Raw genomic sequence first — 12751 nt, 5'->3', positions numbered from 1 at the left:
CCGAGGAAGCGACTTTGGAGACAGATGCAGATATGAGACAGAGATATCCCGAGTTATTCTCATGATGTGAGTATTTATTCAGCTCTTGATGTTACTGCTGTTTTTACATACTTTGATTAATTGATTTCATGTTCGAGGACGAACTAATATCTAAGAGGGGGAGAAATGTAATGCCCTAGATGGTCATATTTAAAATGCAAAGATGAAATGTTGCTTGAAGGGAGACCGCCCCCGCGCCTAGAGAAGCACCGCACCCGCGGTGCATGGACAGAAAGTTGGCCAATTTTACAGTAGGGACACCGCACCCGCGGTGAAGAAGTACCGCACCCGCGGTTGATGTCCTGTAGGGTAGGAAATTGTATTCGAAGCAAGACCGCACCCGCGGTGAAGGAGGGACCGCACCCGCGGTCGTCGAATTTCGGGAAATGAAAGGTATGCCGTGGGCACAGCGCACCCGCGGTGAAGAGTGACCGCGCCCGCGGTGCTGCATGCGAGAAATCCACCTTTGTTCCTTGTTGTGACACATGGCATATATATATATAGATATTCGACTGATTTAGTCCTTCTCATTTCAGAACTCAGAATCGAGAGGAATTCCCTTTTAAGTTCAAGGTCCTTTTCATCCTATAATTGAGCTTGTGCAAGATATATTCATCCAAACTTTAATCCAAGCATAGAATCTTGCTCCTCTCTTTAAGGGCTACAAAAGGATGTAAGTTTGGTTAAGTTTTAACATGTTTTGAAGTATACATGTTGGAGAAATGCTGATATACTTGTGATTATATGTTCTTATGATTATGGTGAGTATGGAAATACAATCGGATCGATTTTCGGATACCGTTTGAGATGGTGTCGATTTTCCAGCATGTATATTGAGTTAAGATAGTGAAGAGTTCAGTATGATACATTATATTGTAATGAGGAGTATGAGTTGATTGTGATTGATTATGATGTTATTGAGTGATCGGTATCGCAGGATTATGCCGTTGTACCGTCGATTTGTATTGAGATTGATTGTCAATTCATATATGTGTTGAATTGAGTAGAAGTTTGATAGAATACACATTGATTATGCCATTTCAGATTTGTATTGGTAAATTTGGGAACAAGACTTCGACTACGACGACGATTATACTACAACGAAGGTATAATGCATGTTTTGTTTGGGGAAGACACAACTCAAATAAGATTCAATTTGAGTTTCCAAACAAAATCACATACTAGATTAGTTGCTTGTCTTTTGATATGATTATGATTTGTTTATAGATTATATTCAAATCTTTTGATATGATTATGCATTTATAGATTTATATTCATGCATTTGAGATAGGAGAGTCATTGGCAGATTTGCCAAACTTCTAGACGTTCGGTGTATCGACGCATAGGAGCAGACATCCTCCGATTGTAGACATTCGATACGGACATGACCGAAGTCTAGGAATAAGACGTACAGTTATCCCGATTGGGAGGGTAGGTGACAGATAGTGACGTCTTATTCACACCGGGATCCCTAGAGTAAAGTCGAGTCGAGTCAAGACATGATTTGATTTGAATTGCATGTGTATATAGATTGGTTTCATAGACTATGGAGCCCATTATTATTGCTTTGATATATGATTTATGATTATGTATCAGCATGTATACATGTTTTATACTGGGATTTGTTCTCACCGGAGTTTCCGGCTGTTGTTATGTCTGTATGTGTGCATAAGAACAGGTGGGGCAGGATCAGGGTCGCGACAGAGATGAGAGATGGACATATTGTGGTGATCACGGGCGTAGCAGATGAACTAGTAGTAGTACTTTTGATATGGACTGTATGTAACTACTAGTTTGTAGAATATGAATAAAACGAGGCATGTATATTATGTTTGTTGTAATGCAATGAATATAGAATTATCTTGTGCTTGAGTTATAAACATTTGATTTAATGTTAAAAGAAAAATTTGACCCGTATTTTTGAACAATGATCCGATTAATCCTGAAAAGAACTGAGTTAGAGCCCGGGTCCCCACATTTGATAGTGGCAGTAGTAGTGAGGGAAAGAAAGATTTCCTGAAAGCTCGAAAGAAACAGTTTAAGAAGTTACGGAGTGGTTCATCTAGCTCCAGTGGTTCTAGCCAGAGTTATACAGAAGAGTACTGCAGAACTTGTGGAGGACGACATTCCATAGAGCAATGCCGAGGTGTGTTCGGTAGTTGCCGGATCTGCAGACAATCAGGACACTTTGATAGAGTTTGTCCACAGCGGGGTGCCCAGGAATTCCAAGGAGCAGAATCATCTGGATTAGTGGCTCAGACAGATAGACGAGTATCTGCCATTCACTCCTTCCAGACACCACCGACGACTCCGCAGTCACAACCAGGGCCAGGAGGAAGCCAGACAGGTAGCCAACCTCCTAGACAGTAGGCCAGAGTGTTGCCTTGACCAAGGAACAAGCCCAGAGCGCTTCTGAGAAGATGGTGACAGGTAATTGTTTCCTGTATGGTTATTTTGCATATGTATTGATAGATTGATGCAAATGTAGTTGATCAAGCACCAAAGAAAGCATGGGAGTCGTTGGAGTTGCCCGAAGGACCTATAACGAGGGGATGAAGTAAGAAGTTTAAAGATGCACTTCAAGGACTCATGATGAGCTATCAAGGAAGTCCTACAAGTTGGATGTCTAAATTAGAGGAGGTTGAGAATCATGGGAATAATATTGGAGGTTTTTGGAATGTTATTCAAGTGCAATTGCCGAAGGTACAGCGCACCCGCGCCAGTTCAGGGACTGCACCCGCGGTCCATAATAATCAAATTTAAGAGAATATTGCCGAAGCTATACCGCACCCGCGGTCCGAAGGCGAGTGCACCCGCGCTCCTAAAAGGACCGCACCTGCGGTCCTTTGCATCCGAACTTCGCCGAAGCGGCACTACACCCGTGGTCCAGTATGCAGCGCACCCGCGGTCTATTGTCAACTTCCGTGTCAAAGTTGCTAGTTATCTTCTTTAATGTTTTCTACACTACTTTTTATGGGTTTTATTAATTATATAATGCATTGTAATGACCAAAAACGAGATTATTGAAGATTGATATCAAATACATTGAGTTCTCTCAATTTTCAAAGCTTTTAGCTTTGTTCTTCACAAGAAGAAAACCAAATCAAACTTATCAAAGATTTTCATCTTTGTGGCGTTTGTCGATTGTTCTTCGCACGGATTGTCAAAACAAGTTCTTTGAAGGTTCGTTTGAAATTCAATTGTTTTATCGTTGATATTTGTTGCTAAGTTATAATCGCTTAGAGGTGAATATCACAAAATCGTTACTTGTTTCAAAAGATCGGGACAAAATAATCGTTCCTTGTTTGTTATTGAATTGAGGGTGCGATTTATATATTCGTGCTTGCCTTTCATTCGTACGAGGATTCGTATCATTTGGTATCAGAGCTTTGGCTCATTGAATTCAAGTAAGTATCGTTGTTGTTATTTTTCAGATCTATCTCAAATTTCATTCTGTTTTCTGATCTGTGGAATCCTTTTGTTTCTATTGTCATATCTACCAAAAACAAAAACAAAAATTTGTTCTGTTTCAAGTTTTGGGTTATCCTTTGTTCTATTTTAAGATCTGCGTTATTTCTATCATCTTTTGATAATCCAGAATTCCCGAAAAATTTGTTCTGTGTTATTCTGTCGTTCTTGTTTTTGTGCAATCCATGTGAAACAGTTGCAAGTGTTCACAAGTTGAATCTTGTTAGTTTGATAAAAAAAATAATAATATATATATAAAGATTGAGCACACCTTTGAGAGAACTATCAAATTCTAGTGAAAAACATTTGGGTGCGAGTGTTATTTCTTTGGAGTGATCGTGAGAATTTGGGTGAGGAAAATCTTTTATTTCTACTAACATTTTATTGCAGGTACAAAATCTGAAATTAAAATGGAGAGGGAAGTAGGAGAGAGTTCGAACCAAGGGTTATCTAAGGTTCAAATGGAGGCGTTATTTGGGCATTTTAGTAGAATGTTGAGGGCCGAGTTGGATCCTTTATATGAGAGGTTGGATAGGCTTGAAGTTAGTACGAGTGAAAATAAATCTAAGCCTAAAGGTTTGGGTAGAGTGGATGAAGAAGAGAATGATTATGATTTGGAAGGAGAAGAGGAGAGCCAAAACGAGAATTGGGGTAGAAGCGGAAAAGGTAGAGGATTTGGTAGGGGAAGAAGAGAAGCCTTACGTGGTAGGTACGATGATGGGAATAAGGAAGATAATAACATAGGTAGCATTAAGATGAAAATTCCGTCGTTCCATGGTAAGTCGGATCCAGAGGCTTATTTAGAATGGGAAAAGCGAGTTGAATTTGTGTTTGATTGTCACCATTATTCCGAACAAAAGAAGGTTAGGTTGGCCGTGGTTGAATTTGTTGATTATGCACTTATTTGGTGGGATCAATTAGTGACCACTAAGAGAAGATGCAATGAGAGGCCTATAGAAACTTGGGCGGAGATGAAAAGCGTAATGAGGAAGAGGTTTTTACCAAATCACTACTATAGAGAAATGTTTAAGAAGTTACAAACTTTGAGACAAGGTGTGAAGAGTGTTGAGGACTACTATAAAGAATTGGAAGTAGTCATGATTAGAGCAAACATAGATGAGGATAGTGAGGCTACTATGGCTCGTTTTCTGTGTGGTTTGAACAGGGAAATTCAAGACCAAGTGGAGCTTAGACATTACTTGGATCTAGATGAAATGGTGCAAATGGCGATAAAAGTGGAGCAACAACTCAAAAGGAGAGGAGTTGGTCGTACCACACAAACTGGGAATACATCAACACCTTGGCGTTCCAACGTTGTTAAACGTGAAGAAAGCAAGGTAGTGGTCAAGCCCAAAGTTGACATTAAACAGGAGGCGCCTAAGCAGGGAATGCAAGGTAAACCTGAAACTCCTATTAATCATTCTAGAGATATTAAATGTTTTAGGTGTCAAGGAATTGGACATATTGCTAGCCAATGTCCCAATAAAAGGGTGATGGTGTTGAATAATTATGGGGAGTATGAATCTCATAGTGAGGGAGATGATGGAGAGGATGAAGATGAGATGCCTGCATTAGAGGATCCTGATGAGGGATATGAAGCAGTTGTGGGTGAGGCATTAGTGACTAGGCGTAGTATCATGAGTGCCCAAATCAAAGAAGAGGAGACTAATCAGCGGGAAAACTTGTTCCATACTAGATGTTTTGTCAGTGGCAAAGTTTGCAACGTTATTATAGATGGAGGAAGTTGTACCAATATTGCTAGTCTTGAGATGGTTGAAAAATTGAGCTTGCCTACTTTGAAACATCATCAACCGTATAGGCTACAGTGGTTGAACGACTGTGCTGAAGTGAAGGTGAACAAACAAGTTTTGGTTGCATTTTCGATTGGGAAGTATGTTGATGAGGTATTGTGTGATGTGGTACCAATGCATGCTTGTCATATTTTGTTAGGAAGACCATGGCAATATGATAGGCAAGTTACACATGATGGGTTTAGAAATAAATATTCTTTTGTACTCAAGAAAGAACCCATTGTTTTACTTCCTTTGTCCCCAAAACAAGTGTTGGAGGACCAATTGAAAAAAAAGAAGAGAGATGAGGCCGAAAGAAAGAGTGAATTAAAAAGTGAGATGGCCTTTGAAAATAAAAATGAAATGGCTAAAAACAAAAGTGATAAAAAAATTGAGATAGCCATACAAAAGAAAAATGAGGAAAAAGAAAATGAGAGGAAAGAGACCAAAAAAAAAAATATATATGGTCCAAAAGAGTGACATGAAACAATTGCTGCACACACATGATACACTTGTGTTGATTCTTTACAAAGAGATTCTCTTTAACACGAGTGATATAGCCGGAAATCTTCCGAGCATTGTTGTTTCTCTTTTGCAGGAGTTTGATGATATATTTCCGGAGGAGCTAACTCAAGGAATACCACCATTGAGGGGGATTGAGCACCAAATTGATTTTGTGCCCGGAAGTGCATTACCAAATCCTCCAGCGTATAGAAGCAATCCGGAGGAGACCAAGGAGCTTCAACGGCAGGGGATACAAGTGGATGAGGACAAGGTAAGTGCTATTCGAGATTGGCCAACGCCTGCTTCTGTTGGTCAAGTTCGAAGCTTTCATGGTCTTGCAAGCTTCTATAGGAGGTTTGTAAAAGATTTTAGCACACTGGCGGCACCGATGACGGCGGTGATTAAGAAGAACGTTCCATTCCATTGGGGCGAAGAGCAAGAGAAGTCTTTTAATATTATTAAACAAAAGTTAATTAATGCGCCTTTACTTTTTTTGCCTGATTTTTCTAATACTTTTGAAATTGAATGTGATGCTTCAGTTGTAGGTATTGGTGGTGTTTTGATGCAAGGAGGACGACCAGTGGCGTATTTTAGTGAGAAACTCAATGGAGCAGCGCTGAACTATCCAACGTATGACAAGGAGTTGTACGCGCTTGTGAGGACTTTGGAGGTGTGGCAACACTACTTGAGGCCTAAAGAGTTTGTGATTCACACGGATCATGAGTCTCTTAAGCACCTTAAGGGGCAGCAGAAGTTGAACAAGCGGCATTCCAAGTGGGTTGCATTCATAAGTACATTTCCCTACATCATCAAGTACAAACAAGGTAAGGAAAATGTAGTGGCAGACGCATTATCACGGAGGTACGTATTAATCTCTACCTTGGAGTCGAAAATCTTGGGATTTGAACATATGAAAGAGTTGTATTTGTGGATGAGGATTTTAAAGAGATATTTGAAACATGTATGCATGGTCCACATGACAAATTTTATTTGCATAATGGGTTTTTATTTAGAGAAGATAGATTGTGCATTCCTAAGTCATCAATTCGTGAGTTACTTGTGAGGGAGGCACATGGTGGTGGTTTGATGGGGCACTTTGGTGTGGCTAAAACTTTGAGTTGTTTGCATGAGCATTTTTATTGGCCACATATGAAACGTGATGTTGAGCGTGTTTGTGATAAGTGCATTACTTGTAGACAAGCTAAGTCTAGAACACAACCACATGGATTGTATACACCACTTCCCGTCCCTAGTGAACCTTGGGTTGATATTTCTATGGACTTTTTTTTGGGGTTGCCTAGGACATAGAAGGGGAGAGATTCTATATTTGTTGTTGTTGATAGATTTTCTAAGATGACACATTTTATTGCTTGTCACAAAACTGATGATGCATCTCACATTGCGGATCTATTCTTTAGAGAAGTCGTTAGGTTGCATGGCATGCCTAGGACCATTGTTTCGGACCGTGATGTTAAATTCTTGAGTTATTTTTGGAAAACGTTATGGGCTAAACTTGGCACAAAATTGTTGTTTTCTACTACATGTCATCCTCAAACGGATGGACAAACTGAAGTTGTTAATAGAACTCTAAGAACACTTTTGCGTGCTATACTCAAGAAGAACTTAAAGAATTGGGAGGATTGTTTATCCTTTGTTGAGTTTGCTTATAATCGTTGCGTGCATTCTACTACAAATTATTCGCCATTTGAAATTGTATATGGTTTTAATCCTTTGACTCCGTTGGATTTGATGTCTTTACCTGTGAGTGAAAGGTTGAACATGGATGAAAAGAAGAAAAGCTGAATTCGTTAGAAGTTTGCATGAGAAGGTCAAGGATAACATCGAGAAGAAGAATTTAAAATACACGAAGCAAGCCAACAAGGGAAGGAAAAAGATGGTTTTTGAAAAGGGAGATTGGGAGTGGTTGCACTTAAGGAAGGAAAGATTTCCAGAAAAGCGACGTTCAAAACTCTTACCTAGGGGTGATGGACCATTTCAAGTGCTTGAAAAGATCAACGACAATGCCTACAAATTAGACCTACCAGGTGAGTATAATGTCAGCTCTACTTTTAATGTTAGTGATATTTCGTTGTTTGATGTAGGAGATGATCAAGATTTGAGGACAAATCCTTTTCAAGAAGGGGAGAATGAGGCAAATGTAGTTGATCAAGCACCAAAGAAAGCATGGAGTCGTTGGAGTTGCCCGAAGGACCTATAACGAGGGGACGAAGTAAGAAGTTTAAAGATGCACTTCAAGGACTCATGATGAGCTATCAAGGAAGTCCTACAAGTTGGATGTCTAAATTAGAGGAGGTTGAGAATCAAGGGAATAATATAGGAGGTTTTTGGAATGTTATTCAAATGCAATTGCTGAAGGTACAGCGCACCTGCGCTAGTTCAAGGGACTGCACCCGCGGTCCATAATAATCAAATTTAAGAGAATATTGCCGAAGCTATACCGCACCCGCGGTCCGAAGGCGAGCGCACCCGCGGAAGGCGAGCGCACCCGCGCTCCTAAAAGGACCGCACCCGCGGTCCTTTGCATCCAAACTTCGCCGAAGCGGCACCGCACCCGCGGTCCAGTATGCAGCGCACCCGCGGTCTATTGTCAACTTCCGTGTCAAAGTTGCTAGTTATCTTCTTTAATGTTTTCTACACTACTTTTTATGGGTTTTATTAATTATATAATGCATTGTAATGACCAAAAACGAGATTATTGATGATTGATATCAAATACATTGAGTTCTCTCAATTTTCAAAGCTTTTAGCTTTGTTCTTCACAAGAAGAAAACCAAATCAAACTTATCAAAGATTTTCATCTTTGTGGCGTTTGTCGATTGTTCTTCGCACGGATTGTCAAAACAAGTTCTTTGAAGGTTCGTTTGAAATTCAATTGTTTTATCGTTGATATTTGTTGCTAAGTTATAATCGCTTAGAGGTGAATATCACAAAATCGTTACTTGTTTCAAAAGATCGGGACAAAATAATCGTTCCTTGTTTGTTATTGAATTGAGGGTGCGATTTATATATTCGTGCTTGCCTTTCATTCGTACGAGGATTCGTATCATAGATACTAATGCATTCCATACAATTATTCTTGAATGAATTGCATTGATATATGATTTGGTTATCGAATTATTATATGATGTAGTATTGATCTCTTTTCTGTTGGGGAGAGGTTTTGTGTCAGTGACATCTGTTAGATCTTGTATGCTACAGTATGACAGATATGAGATTGAGTTAGATTATATTGTACTTGGGTTGTCTGATTTCGATTTCTTTATCGGTATTGATATGTTGATCAAGTACAAAGCTACCGTTGATTTTTCTAAAAGATTGAAAGATTCAGATAGATATGATTGATAAACGAAATTACGGGAAGGATTCTAGATTTATAATTCCTTGGATATGAACGATGTTGAGCAATCGATTATTACGGAAAGGAACGGAGGGATCCCTTATGTTTTCAGTTGATTTACTGAAATCGAGCCTATCATTGGCTGATTTGCTAGTGGTATATGAAATTGATGATGTTTTCTCAGATGGGATTTCAGAGTTGCTTCCAGTCAGAAAGATAGATTCCAGCATTGAATGAATGCCAGGTACTGTTCTTATTTCTAGAACTCTGTACAGAATGACACTGATTGAATTGAAAGATTTGAAAGACCAGTTAGAAGATTTCTAGCCGAGAGTTACATCTGATTGAGTGTTTCTATTTGGGATGCCCCAGTTATGTTTGTGGGTTGATAAACCCTGTGTTCTGAAGTATTCTGATGATTTTATGCTCGTTTTTCTATGATTATTTCCTCTATGATATCCTGAGATATATCTATGATATTCTGAGATATTTGAAGAAAATGAGTGATCAGATCGAACATTTGAAAATTGTATTGAATATTCTGTAAATTGAAATGTTGTATACAGAAACTGTTGAGATGTGAATCTTGGCCGAGACAGATTGTATTCGGGATATGTTAGATCCGAAGATAGTATATCGGTTGATCTTAGCACAGTTGAAGTCGTGATCAGTTGGCTGAGACCGATAGCATTGTCAGAAATTACAGTTTTATGAGTTTAGCAGATCAGTATCGATGAGTGATGTTTCGAATCTTATTGAATATTGCTGTTATTCTGAATCCGTGTTTGAAACAGTTAGTAAAAAGTGGAGAATTTATATTGTATAGTCCGAACCAGAGCTGATTTTGAGAATTAAAGCAGTTCAGGAAGTTGATCAGAATGTGCAGAACTCGATATCGACAGTCAGAGCAGGGCATCGATCAGAGTAACAGGTTTGTGACAGTGTGTTATATGTTAATAATCGTTTTGAGTTCCGAATATTTCAGATTTGAAACGACAGATGTTGTCAGAAGCACATAGCAGTCGATTCAGCGTTCATCCTGATGACAGAAAATGTACAATGATCTGAAAAGACAGTTTTTGAGAAAAACATATAAAATCAGATATTGCAGAGTTTGTATCAAAATGTCGGAATTACCAGCAGGTAAATACAGAAAGATAGAAACTAAGAGGATTATTACATAAATTGCCTATTCCTGAATGGAAATGAGATCACATTTCCATGGATTTTGTAACGAAGTTACCGAGATCCTCCCGAGGTTGTGATGCGATTTGGGTCGTGATTGATAGATTGACCGAATTCGCACGTGTTATTTAGTACAAAATGACGTACAAATATGATCCAATGGCAGAGATCTGTGTCCAAGAGGTGGTCAGACTGCATAGAGTACAGAGGTGGATTGTTGTAGACCGTGATTTTCGGTTACTTCGCACTTTTGACAGAGTTGTAGTAGGCTCTAGGTACGAAATTATGTTTGAATACCGCATATCATCCACCGACTGACGGACAGTCAGAGTGGATTATCCGGATATTGGAGAATACGCTTAGAGCTATAGTGCTTGATTTTAGCACTAATTGGCAGGATTCATTGCCACGATGTGAATGGTCGTACATCAATAGATATTAGACTAGTATTGAGATAGCATCGCTTAAGGCGTTGTACGTAAGAAATGCAGATCCCCTCTGTATTGGGATAATACCTCTGAGATTCCTGAGATTGGATCTGATATGATCAGAGATATGACAGAAAAAGTGAAGTTGATTCAGAAGAAAATGAAGGCAGCTCAAGATAGACAGACCAATATGCCAAGGTTTGACATAGACCGTTGGTATTTGAGGTAGGAGACTGAATATTCTTGAAGATTTCACCTTTCTGAGGAGTTATCAGATTTGGAAAGAAGAAGTTGTTTCCACAACATATTGGGCCGTACGAGAATCTAGAGAAGATAGGAGATCGTATCTATCGACTCATATTACCGCTTTTTTTTATCAGAAATGCCTGATGTTTTCATACATTGTTATTGAAGAGATATCAGTCTGATGCTTCACGTGTTATTCAACCAGACGAGGCCGAACTGGATGAGACACTGAGTTACTTCGAGAAGTCGATTCAGATTTCTCGATCGTAAAGAAAAGCAACTCTGAACAAAGATTATTCCGCTTGTGAAAGTTCAGGGGAATTTTTATAGCATCGAAGAAGTTATCTGGGAGACCGTGTCAGACATGAAACCGAGATTCCTAGAATTACTTTATTGATGTGAGTATTCTTATTTCGATTTTATTCTCTATTCCTTATTGTATCTGATGGATATTTGATTTGATATCTGATTGAATTGCTTGTGATTTCGGGGACGAAATTATATCTTAGGGGGAGAGAAATGTAAGGCCCGAGAATTTGATTATCATAATTTGAAATGATTTGTGGATAAATTGATGTGATTATAGATGGAAAGGATCAGACTGGGAAAGACGGAAGAAAATATGAAATATGTGCGAGGATAGGACACCTCGTGCATATACGCGACAAGGAGCCGCGCATATGCGCGGGCTGTGCAGAAGCTAAATGCCATGTCCAGAGAACCTCGCGCATATGCGCGGCGATGGTGCACGCATATGCTTGAGCTGCCGAGAAGCTAAGGAACGAGACCAGTAGGTCTCGCGCATATGCGCCGGAAAGAGCCACTTGCCCTTTATCATGCAATATATATATCTACTTTTATCCTTTGGAGTCAGAAGAAACGAGAGAATAGCTGGAGAAAGCTTAGGTTCTTCAACGAGAAACTTAAAGATTAAGTAAGATCCGTCCATTTGATTTTCAATCCGACTTCAGTACCGTGTTCCTATCGACGAGGGCTTCGACTGAGACGTAAGTTTTATTACGTTTTGATATGATTTGAAATTATGATACTGCCAGAATCAGATATGATTGATATATGCTGTTCTTGGCATAGTAGACATCGTATAATCGAAACCGAATCGAAGAACAGATACCGTATGAAATTGTTATGATTTTCAGAACTGATATGATCGAGATTGTCCAGATTTGAGATTATGATCTGTTATTATTGAGATTATGGGTTGTACTGATATTGATTATGGGCCGTGTTATTATATCTGTGATGTTGAGATTGACGGGGTTACTGAGATTGTATTGTTTTGCCGTCGAAATATCAGTAGATTGATATTAATCAGATTCGTTATTGATTGAGATTGTATCGTTGTATAGTTGACATTGATCAGATTATGTCTAGATTTGAGTATTGATCAGAACAGGTCTTGAATTGAGTTGTACATTGACCTAGTATATTCGATATTTTCATTACCAGATTGAATATGGACAGAGTTGAATTCGAGACTTCGACTTCGTTAGACCGAGAAGAGAAAGGTATAAATTAGCGCAACTCGAGTTTGATTCAACTTGAGTTTCCCAAAATCACATACTGAGTTGTCATTGCCTCTATATGTTGCAATGTTTTAGATCGTTATGCTTATTTTATTGATTTATAGTTAAACATATGTGATATGTAGAGTTATGGGCTGATGTGCCTAGTCCTTGAGCTGATGTGCCTAGTCATTGGCTGATGTGCCAAGT

The sequence above is a fragment of the Primulina tabacum genome, chromosome 2 (assembly GCF_025594145.1).
Source record: "Primulina tabacum isolate GXHZ01 chromosome 2, ASM2559414v2, whole genome shotgun sequence".
NCBI lineage: Eukaryota > Viridiplantae > Streptophyta > Magnoliopsida > Lamiales > Gesneriaceae > Primulina > Primulina tabacum.
Note: the sequence above shows the minus strand (reverse complement) of the source record.